Genomic DNA, 12,440 nt, shown 5'->3' on the forward strand with positions numbered 1-12,440 from the left:
CCTGCCTTACTCAACATTCAGAACTTCCAATTTTATTGGAAAAAAATTATGTTCTCTTTACACAATGAAAATCATTTAAAGATATTGTTTTTGAAATTCCATTTTTATTTTTATATTCACTCGATATATTAATGAAAAAACACGGGCCTTGAAATATTGTTTTCTGTACAGTGGAATCTCACCTAACGGACACCATCCGTTAACGGGCACCTTCCGTTATCGGTTACTCTCAATATAGAGGACAATAAAATCATAAAAACTCTAATTTATTAATTTTGGTCATAAATAAAGAATTTATCATATTCATTATTTATATCAACTAATATTATGTTTAATCCCAAACTCGTGTTGGTAAATATGATAAATCGTCAAATAATTACTTGATTAACTGAGCATAACTGTGGTCCAGAATGGTGAATTCAAATAGTAATGTTGGTTTTGGTTAAACATGTTGATGCGTGTGAAAAAAACCAATATTATATAAGACTGATAGTGTTGTTATATGAATGTGTATTTTTTCTTCACACTTATTTTATTTAACTTTAATTTTCATTGCAAAATATGTGTGCAGGCATCACGTATGGGTAAAAATAATTAATTGGTTTGATGCAGAGAAGAAAGGTTATAAATTCTTCCATATTTATATCACACTTTCCAACTTTATTTGGGAATTACGCATAATCATCGGTAAAAGCAATAAATGTTGTGAAATTTAGTCAAACTTTCTTTATTGGGATAATTGGTGATTATGCACAACCACCGGTGAATCACTTTCACACACAGTAACATATACATTTTAACATTAAAATGTATAAGAAATAATTGCGACCGGAGCCAAACGTCGTATAAATGGAAAGGTCGTATAAACGAGGTTTGTGCTGTATATCCTACCTCCCCATTGTGTCCGTTATCAAGAGGTTCTACTGTATTTGCACTATTTGTAAGAAAACCTAACAAAACAACGTTTCCAGCTCACAAATACAATTACAAACTAAGACTGAAAAAAACAAACAAATGGCCCAAGTGTCTATATACAGTATTTTAAGTTGAAAAAATAGAAGCGCTTTTGTATATAATGGTTTCTTCGATTGACATGTCTTTTTCCTTTTTAGAAAAAATCTTTAAAAATTTATTTCATGCTTTCAATCTCACAGATATCAGCTGGTAATATCTGAGACTTTGTATATATAAGGTGTTCATTTCGAAGAAAAAGTATCAGGGGAAACTTAGAACGAATTGAAAGGAAAGAAATAGAAGAAAAAAATGAATGGAAAAAAGAGGAAAATATCCAATGGAGGGGAAAATATTGCTTGACCAGCAAATCGCTTCGGTGAATCTGATCATGGTTTTGAAAGAAAATGAAAAAAAGAAGTGAAATTCTTTTAAAATAACTTTCTATTATTCTGTTTTTTGTTATGATTCACAACAACAACAAAAATAGAAATCTAGAACTTTGGACCGTGAATAACTGTTGTACAAGACTGTTTTTCCAACGGACCAGTAAATTTCTCTCTTGGGAGAATGAGAAGTTGAAAAAGCTCATTCTTTTTTATTGCTTTTTTTTCACGTGGTTTGTTTTAAAACAATTGTCCATATGGTTTTTTGTGGTTTCATATGTTTTTAAGGAAGGAAAAAATGATGACGCCATTTTTCTCTTTCTACTTTTTTTTTCCCCTCATCCACTGAAAAAAAAAAATTTATTTCTCTGAAATAGATGTTCGTTTTAGTTTTTAGGGGAAAAAAATGGATTTTTACAAGATGTCTTTTTTTTAGCTTAAAAGAAACGCAAATATTAGTTGTTGTACATGACCAAATGTTTATTATTCACCGAATCATGTAAAACATTGTTGTAGTAGCTGAGAATTTTTATGATACCTTAAGGCAGTGGTTCTTAAACTATTGGTTGCGACCCAAACTTGACTCGTAAGGGCTACCGAGATGGGGCGTGCGAAAATCCAATCCACTTACTCCAACAAATTTAGTCTTCTTGATCCTCCTATCCTCTCTGAGTCTGGTGACTCTATGAAGACTGTTGAATATACGGCCGTTTTTTTCTGAACTTCAACAACCTTATGGTTAACCTGGAAACATTTGTAAGAATTTTAAAAGTAAAATAAAATCTCGCATCATCTCTGAAGACCTCCCTACCAGACTTAATGCTCTCTACCCACCATACCTCTACCATAAGATAATTTGGAAAATTTCTACAACGAAAGAGTGGCGAAAGCTAATGACTTAGCATATCGAATTAACACCGATTTTAGGGAAATCAAATTCACCGAATACAAGAGAGATCAAGTTACAAATGTCCTTCATGTGATTGATTGTATTTTCAAAATCATTAATTCCAGTGGTAATGTGTGGAGATAATTCAGGTTCGCTTCTACATAGAGCTGCTAAGAAAAGAGCTTCCTCCTACATATCCTCCATTCGAGACTGGATTGAGGCTTGAGAGAAAGGCACCAAGTACCCAGACTAATAACAACAAAAATATCATTCCCCTAAGAAGACAAATTTTGCGGAAGATATTAAAGATTACCCACCTCCTCTGTCTGAGAAGCAAAAGGAACAAGAAACTCAAGAACAAGAGAATCAAGCCACACCCACTGACAAACTAAACAGCTGATATCCCTCAGAATTTTAGGATTTGTCGAGAGAGAGAAAAAGATCGTGGGTTATACGATTATCCTAAATGCAAATATATTAGTTGTTGTATATGACAATGGTTTATTATTCAATGAATCACATATTATATTGTTATAGTAGCCATTATATCTGACAATTTTTACGGTCCCTTAAGGTAAATAACCATGGAGGAAGCCACATCTTTAAGCAGATTTTGAGTTCACTAGAAATTCTAAGACAAAATGTTAAAATCCCATTAAAACTTTACATTTTTCATGAGTAAAACTGAATTGTTCGGTCTCCATTTTTTTTTTTATCATGTATCATTTTTCTCAGCACAAACTAACTTGTTTTTAATATTTTAACAAACAAAAGCTATTTTTTCATGAGTATTTCGAATTTGTCGAGAACTAAGGTTAACATCATGGCTTTTGATGAAGACGTGTTTCAGTAAGATCAATAGCGGAACGTTTTAGCATAAAGTTGATATCACTCAGGATTTTAGGATTTGTCGAGAGAAAGATCGTGGCTTAGGATATCCTACACTCTATAAACAACGTTGTTTGTTTAAGACCCAGGACAGGCTCTTCCAGCAGGGAAGGTACAAAAGATTTGAGAAGAGAAAATCAACACACACATACACACAGAGGGTCGTTTGTAAAATCTGACGCTCTTCTCTCTTTCTCTCTGGAGATCCATTCATCATAATTCAGGCCATGAAAAGCGTTGAATTTCAGGAGCGAAACTTGTTGACGGGATTCGCCCTGGATTCGCCTTTTACCATCCATCCCCTTTTCTCACTTTTCTTGGTTATCCGGAAATTGCTTTGCTGCAGTTTGCCCTTTTGTTCTCTTTCTGTTCATAAGGGCAGAGTTTTCTTCAGGCTCCATCCACTGCTCTCTCGGAATCGTCAATCTTTCTCTTTTGCTTTGTTCGGGGCGCCCTTAAAACTACCACCGCAAAGATGTCTGGTGGGAAAAGAGGATGGGGAGGTGAATAGCTCTTTTACTTATATGGATGTGAAGTAAAACTTTCAGAACTCAACGATAAATCCGTGATGGCAAGAAAATTGTTGAAAATGAAGAAAGAGGGAGAAAAGTTTTATACATACTCACTTACATAATATGCAAATGGCGGTGCCTTTGGTGGCGTGTTTTGGCTTCATGAAAAGCGTAAAAGTGATGAATGAATATAGTGCTATATAGTAAGATTTATATATATCTGCCAAACTTTTATGCTGCTACGTGGGATTAATACCAAATCTCTCGATGGTGGTAGAGGTTCCAAAATACTAAAACTATAAGAGATTATAATATTAACACAGTAAAACCTTCTCTTACGGCAACCTCCGAACAACTGCCACATTTTGTTAAAACCGAACGCGTACCGTAGACTTAACATTACAGGTAACCTCTCCGCGTGAACAACGGCCACTTTGTACATGGAGTCGGAAAACAATAGGCATACTGCTATGAGAAAATTAACTTTCAAGCTGATTTTTAAAGCAGTTCCCCCTAGAACTTCGTTGTATACATATATTTTTTTCCGAGAGGAAAACAGTTATGTTTGCTTTTATATATTAAAGTCAGTAGAGAAGAGAAAAAAGTCACTGAAGTGGTCTATAGTTGTGGTGCGGGCACAATTAAGGGGTATTTAATAGCACCGTGGATGACTAAAGTGATTTGAAAATCTGGTGCGGACCACTTAAGTGAAGTGGCAATGTGCCACGGGTCACTTGAGTGATCTGGAGCAAAGCCCCAAGCCAATTAAGTGAACTGTGAATGTGCTGCCGTCACATCATATGACTCCGAAGACCACATTTGGACCGCTCGTTATGAGTTGGGATGCCAAGATAGCGCTGTAGATCTATTAACAGGGCCGCAACAAGATACTTGATCAGCCGAAGCAAACACGCATTTTGCCGCCCACTTGAAATGTTGAAGGAAATTTTAAAAGATGGAATTTGAGCCCCCTCTGGCCCGACGCGCGGGGCACCACCCTGTTGCTTAATCAATTTTATAATATTACAGTATCGACATGATCATATATTTTTTAATCAATTAAATAATAATCTTTATCGATTACAGAACGGGTTATCATTTTGCATGTTCTATAAATTGCAAATTATAGTTGTTTTTTTTTTCAGAAGTAAAACGGCTATTCCCATTAACGGCCGCTTCCCAATAGCGGTTACATTTTCACAGGCCCGTTAGTGGCCATTGTTGGGAGGTTTTATTGTAATTGCTGAAACATAATTTCAACCCTCAATAGTACACCCCATAAAAACCGTATTGAAAAATGCGTTTGTCTTGGTTTTTTTTTTACAGAAAAGGATTTAAATTTGAGCTGTTAGCAAAATTTTTAATTTAAACAATACACCGGCACAGCAGTTTCATTAATTACAGTGATTTTTAATTATCTAAAATGGTTAATTAAAGACAAAACGTACAATTTCTGTTGATTTTATTGTTATTTATGAATGGATGAAATTTTGCTTAGCAAAAATAAATAGTTGTTTTCTTGGATCAACTATTGATTGATTCAATTTCATCGCAAGAATTACCTCAATTCGTTGCGAGCTTATACAACTCTAAATACGTAAAATTTCAACAGCTCTCAAGAAACAGCTCAGCCAACTCGATGGCACTTTGCCTGTTGTGGTATTTGTATAAATGACACCAATAAGGAATCAACTCTTCCTATATCAAAAAGTACAGGGTGGAACAAAAAGTCCGTAGAAACTTCAAAAATTCATAAAAACCGGAAAAATAACCTAAATAAAGAACGGTTTGCAGGGTTAGCATCGCTAAGTCAGGGAATTTTTTGACAGGAAAAAAATTCAAAAAAACAACCGATAGGTGGCGTTGGCGTACACAAGTCAAAGGAAAGATCCGCAAATAACGAACAGAATACCGCCAAATCGTTTATTACAGCAGTATGTGTTCCACTTGACCACCACCACCACAGGGGATAACACATTGCAAGCGAGTCACAAATCCAGCAACGGCAGAGTGCAGCAGGTTCGGATGTATGCATGACACCTCTCGGCGAATCGCATCTTTCAGTCCCGACAGATTGAATGGACCGGATCGATACACCCGGGATTTCAAATATCCCCATAACCTGCTTAATCCCCAGAAGTCTGCTAGTGTCAAATCTGGAGACAGAGGAGGCTATGGGAACCTGCTACGCCTGCTAATGATTTTGTCTTCACCGAACGTCTGTATCAAGAATGCCTTGACCGGAGTAGCAGTGTGACTAGTTGCTTGATCTTGCATAAACGTGACGGTAAGAAAGCGCATCTCTTTCACGCAAATATGGCGCGACCTTCTCGCGCAGAAGCGTTAAACAACGCTGCATTTCATCGCATGCAATGTATTTTACCCTGTGGTGATGGTCATTTGGAACACACTGCTATAATAAACGATTTGGAGGTATTCTGTTCGTTATCTGCGTATCTTTTCTTTGGCTTGTGTACGTACCTATCGGCTGTTTTTGAGTTATTTTACCCGTCGAAAAAATTCTGGCGTAACCCTTTCAGACCCGAGCGTTCATTTTTCGCGATTTTCAAAATTATTTTTGCATTTTTGATACTCACAAATGCATTAAGAACATAAATGTCGGCAAACCTTCATTTTTTTCAATTTTTTTTTTTTTTTTATTCACTTCATTCAGATTTTTTTCAGCCAAGATAATGCAAGGTGAATTCACCTTCACACATAATTTTTTGTAGAATTTCTTTGAGAAATTTTATTTAATAAAAACACTTTCCCCGGAAGCACTTTTTCCTGGAAGCCATTTAAAAAAACCCCTGAAAGTTCAATTAATCGCCGCCCTCTGATGAAAGTCCTCAAACTTCATATTCACCCTAATCCTAACTCAAAACTTACACAATCCTTCAAGTCCTGGCTTAACTTCCTAAGGTCAAAAGAAAAATTCTACAGTGAGAAAAAGCAACCCGCAGATTTTTCGCAGAATGTGTCATTTTTATATCTTTTAAAATGTTGGAAATGTCCCTCATAAACATCTCGCGTTAATACAAGTTTGAAATTAGCTAGGCTCTTAACTGAGCTGGCTACCATTATGATGTCGAATGCATCTCGTTAACATTCCTTGCGAAATCTCTAATGAATAGTATGTCTGGAAAAATGCGTTGTTATTGTGTTCTCGAAATAGAATCTACAATTTTTATATTCGTATGCTAAAAAGACATTGGCATCATTATGTTTGAAGAATTCTTACGCGACAGCACATTTTTGTTACCTGGTGATATAAAGTGTAAAAAAATGTGAGAAAACCTACAAGTAGATATAACAGTTTTATAACGCTGTATTCATACAAAGGTTCTATTGACTCTGTAAATACCGTATTAGAAAAGTGTAATATCTACTTGTAGGTTTTCTCACGTTTGTATTTTGTTCACTTTATTTTCTCACAATATTGTGCTTGCGTAAGGTTCTAGTGACTCGTGCATAAAGAGCAAAAGATTGAGTAATGACGTCTTCATTTAGTTAAGTTTCAGTCTCCGTTATTTGACAGGACTTTGTTATTTTGGAATGGCATCAATGATTTCAAAACTTTCTTGCGCTTCCAGCAATAAATTTATTTCTGGGTAGAAGAAAAATTCTATCCTGCCTGTAAAAATATTTAACATAAAACTTATTATAATTGAGAATGTATTAATGACCTCATTTATTTATTATTATCAATATTATTGGCTATTCAATGGAATAAATACATTCATAATGGTATTTTTTCCATAATATTGTACTTACGTGAAGCCTATACTGAATCATGTTTAGGAAGTGCATTTTAATATGGACTAGCATTTTTATCTTTTCGATTAATCCAATCTTAAACATTTCACGCACACTGCATTATTATGAATCAATAACGCTGAATAATTTCAATTATATTGATGGCGGGGTCGTGTTCCCCAGTTGTGTACATACATTACTACATACGCACTCAGACTGTAAGGTACACACTCACTAAGTAGTAAATCGCCCATAGATGGTGATAGACCTGAGTTGTGCTCGGTTTGAAAGAAAGAAAGAAAGTTGTGTACGTGGTAGCATATCCTTTCTTGGTTTACAAAAGGGCTAGGTCCGAGTTCATCAGGGCATAATATCCGAATAATATCTGTTTCCTTTTGAGCTTTTCCATCTTGGGCTGAGGAAAAAAAAAAGCCGTCTCCCTCTTTCTCTCTCTATCCAAAGCGTGTTTGTATCGATTTTAATTGTCATAGTGTGATTTTATACTTATATTGTACATTACTTGTAATTTACTGTCTATAACAAATGTACCAAAAATTTGTAATAATTACCACAACTGTTAAAATTAAAAAAATACAAGAGTGCATTTTCAAATTTTAAAAAAAGTTCATAATTAGCTTTCCAAATAGTCACATGATTCTGAACATTTTAGTTTAATTAAATTTTTAGTTATTAAAGCTTGTAACAACTCAGTGTTATTACAATCATTAGAAATTCGGTGAAATTTTAAGTTTTTTAATTAGTAATTTACACTCTTCACAGCCAGCAGTCAAAAATATAGAATCAAATACAATATTATACGAATAAGAAAATTTTAAAGAAAAATTCGTTGTATATTGAGTTCGTGCTGCCATCTATTAGATTTCGGATTCATCTCTTAATTCCGATTTAAGTACACCTATAAATGAAAATTTTCTATCAAAATATAACTTATGTATTGGATGTGGTTAACATAAATCCCGCAATACCGGCGTGCAAATGTGTCGTGTGAAGAGTGGCACCGAATTTACCTCTCGACCTCTCGTACAACATTGCGCGGGGTTTAAATCCATGTTTGCACCTCCTTACTAAGAACAGTCCGTATCTACTGTAATTGCGTAGGCGCCGGAACCTAGGGGGGCTAAGGCTATTTGAACTTCCCCTTCCCCCAATTATTCATGAATGGTGATAAGCAATATGGCACTAAGTGGAAATGTTAGTGATGTGAATCATGGGAGAACAAAAAAGGGAGAAGAAAGTGAATTTGTGATTCAATATACAGAGTAGAGAGAGAGAGAAGCTCTGACCCCCCCATTATTGACTTGGAAATAAATTGTAAAATAGTTTTTGAGTGTGTATTGGAAGATTGACCGATCCTTTGTGTTGGACGAATGCACAGTGAAGGGTGTACCAAGAGCTTTCTCTGGGGTTTCAAATTTAAAAATAGAAATAACTAAAATATTCAGAGTAGTAGTGATAGCGCCATTAGTGATCCCAGAGATGAAAGAGACGTAGATAAAAAATAATAGTTAATATTGCTCTGGCGCTCTACATAACTCAGTCACGGTCACAGCTAATGTCGGCACCTCTGTCTAGTTGAGCCCTGGGAAGATTTCGTTCTGCTCTTGGGAAATTCAATCAATTTTTATCTGGCCTGGTCACGGCGAAGGGCTCACCTGAGCCAACAAGCCAACGAGGGAATACGCGTGGTCCAGGACCTGGCCTGGCCACGTCGGTGGGCTTGGCTAACCCGAGCCAACGAGGGAAGACGCGTAGACCAGGACCTGGCCTGGCCATGTCGGAGGGCTCACCCGAGCCAACAAGCCAACGAGGGAAGACACGTGGTCCAAGACGCGTCTCACCTGAGCCAACAAGCCAATGAGGGAAAACGTGGTTCAGGACCTGGCGCTTGGCCGCAGAGAACAACAAAGGGCTCAAGCTCAATAGAGCTACAAAGACATCATAAGAGCTCATCCAAATAAATTGTATAATAGAAATATTTAAATCTGTATATACTTTGTTTTTAATAATGTGTTTTTATATCAGTAAAGCACCCGACGTCGCCCAGCCCCCTCATCCGGGGCAATGGCTAAAATTTAAAATGGTCGATAGACCCTGGGCGGTGCACGATATGAAATGAAATGTATTTTGATTTTTTGTCCCGTTTCTCGAAACATTTCCAAAATGGAATCTTGAGTAATTTTCTGTAATCACAACATAAAGGTATCGCCAAGTCCATAATTTGAAAAGTTTGCTCTGCATATTTGCTTTCTAACCTTGTTGAATTTTTCAATGAAAAGCTCAATACCCTGATGATCAATATAAGTATTGATTTATTATTATCATTTTGCCATTAAAATAATTTGATCAATTAACACCATACGATGAATTTATTAATCGAACTTTTATCGATTGTTGAAATAAAAAATAATAATAATTAAGAACAATCAATAATTTAATCAAAAATATGATTCGATTTCTACTCTTAGGCCGGGATTACACTATAAAAGTTTCGTAAAATATAATTTATAAAACTTTAAAAAAGGTCAAATCGGTTAAATTCCAGAGAATTTAACGTCGATTGGTTGCATTTTTGAAGTTTAGTATAAGATATCTTATCAAACTTTTATATAGTGTATAATCCCAGCCTTAGGCCGGGATTACACTATATAAGTTTGATAAAATCCATTTTATAAAACTTGAAAAATCTAACCAATAAGGTTATTGGTTACATTCTAGAAAATGCAACAGTTGACCTTATTGGCTGCATTTTTCAAGTTTTATAATAGGTCTTTTATCAAACTTTTATAGTGTAATACCGGCCTAATACCGGCCTTTTATTCGTTTTTTCTACATATTTCTTTACAGGCGGGAAAATATAGTTCTCTATGCCATTCACAGATGGCGCAAGCTACGCATAAACGAAAATATTGGAATATAGGTTTCACAGCAAACATTCGACATTTTAAAATGACTGATTTTTAAATTAAAAAATCCAGTATGATTTTCTGTAATTTCTAGTCATAGACATATGAATAGAATGAAAAGAAAAAATTGACATTTTCTGAGAGCAGAGAAAATGGAAAATCCATCAGAGAGGTGCGAGGTTAATTGGGAAGAAAACCTAGTTTGATTTATTGTCCACAGATGGCGCAAGCTACAACTCAAGGAAGTGGTTCTTCCATTAATTAATTTTTTTTATGTGAGATAAATCACATCACATTTCTGTGTTATTGTTGCACATATATAGTGTGATGATTTCATTTATCTTTCATTTTTGGTATTAAGTTAAGCTGTCAAGTTTTTCTCTAAATCGTACAATGTTTGTTACTTATGTTTATAAGCCTCGTGGCATAGTCTGTGGTACACGAGATGTTTCCGTGGAATGTAAATTTAAAAAAAGGATGCCCCCACACCCCCCCCCCCCCGTATCTCTGCCCATGTTCTACTGTACAAATACAGATTAATGTCCTCTACGCCTGATGTGGGCTCCAGGACTGTTTCCACTTTATATATAGGATATTAATGTCCCCTACGTCTCATGTGGGCCATGACAATACCGTCTGCTCTAGACGGTATTGGCCATGAGCGGAGATACGGTGTCATGAGGGGATGTCCCCACCCCTAGCGTCCAGGTTAAAACCAACTGATCGTATTTTCGTGTATAATTATGAACTGACATTATCAACATCATGCCCCCAGACTTTCATGTCTATCTCCGCGCACATTGTGGGCTCCGGGACTGTTTCTACTCTATAAATAGGATATTAATGACCTGGAGTAACATACATACGGCCGTAAAAATAGGAATCTCTCTCCAGTAATTTTTTATTCCTCAGGATTATTCAAACATAATTTTGAAGTTTTTACCATATTAAAAGGGAAAGTGCCGATTTTTTCGGCGTTTTTTGTTTGCCCTAAAATTTGTTGTCGTCCCCCCCCCCCACACACACACACACACACAAAAATATAAATATATGACAGATAGATAGAACCGCTCATAACCCCCGGACACAAAGCACCTGATACAAAGCACCTTACTTCCGTCACCTCAAAAGAGGCAGAGTTGTGTCGGAAAAGTTAGCAAAGATTTATAGTGGTGGCTCCCCTTGCCCCGTGCTCGCAAGTATCGAATCACTCGCGTCGTTCTCCCCATGAAGACAGCCATAATACTCGATATAAATATATGAAAGAGATCAAGCTGATTCAGGATCAAATATCACTCTAGCTGTTTGCCGTAAAATCGGCTAGAAATGATATGTTTTGGAATCAAATACTGTATTATTCCCAGACAAAAGGATTAAAGTTCTCGGGTTTTCCTTCAAATCCCGGGATAACAGGATTTGAAGTTATCCATCGCCGGGATTCAGTTCTTGTAAACATATATATAAGTAATTCTCGATATATTTATAATTAATATAAAGTATTCATTATTGATTGGATATTGATCGAGAAAAAAAAATAATGGCAATAATAATCCGAGAGAATTGCAACACAATCATGAGCCACTGGCGGTAGAAAAATGCTTGAAATTAGAAATCTAATCCAAATAAAACGCCTATTTTGGCGAAATTTATTTTAATAGGAGCCATATATGTACCGTGGTACGGAATCGAATTTTTTATACGGTTCCCCATCCAGCTCAACCAAAAAAATTCCTTGTTTGTAAGTGCAATATTAGATGAGATGTTATATATATAAATATGTAATTCAAAAATCGCTGAAAATGAGGGAAAGAAAACCATATGAGCAGCATAGAACAAGTTTGTCTCTTGATATACGCTGTGCCCTTTCCCTGATTTTCAGTGTGTTTCAGCTAATATTACACTTGCAAACTTGGAATTTTTTTGTTAGTCTCAGGAAAGACAGAGCAACCACTTTCTAATTGAAAGTTAGAGGACAAAAGGGCCGTATAAAAAATGAAATTACATATTTTAAGAAAATTATGTAAATAGTCATTATTAGTCATGTGCATATTATGCCATCTTTCGCCTGTAAATAATCATTCATGCATCACTATGCAAATCTCGCTAAATTTACGACGAACTTGGCAAGTCTGGC

General features: G+C 35.7%; 1 long non-coding RNA gene across 1 annotated transcript in view; it reads left to right on the top strand.

The window, feature by feature from the left end:
- LOC149070565 (uncharacterized) overlaps nt 1–12,440 on the top strand; it is a 48,534-nt gene that overhangs the window by 21,537 nt on the left and 14,557 nt on the right. The window lies entirely within an intron of this gene.

The sequence above is a fragment of the Pholcus phalangioides genome, unplaced genomic scaffold, assembly GCF_987345545.1.
Source record: "Pholcus phalangioides strain wild (caught in Gottingen) unplaced genomic scaffold, Ppha-v1.0 ptg000021l_1, whole genome shotgun sequence".
Classification (NCBI taxonomy): domain Eukaryota; kingdom Metazoa; phylum Arthropoda; class Arachnida; order Araneae; family Pholcidae; genus Pholcus; species Pholcus phalangioides.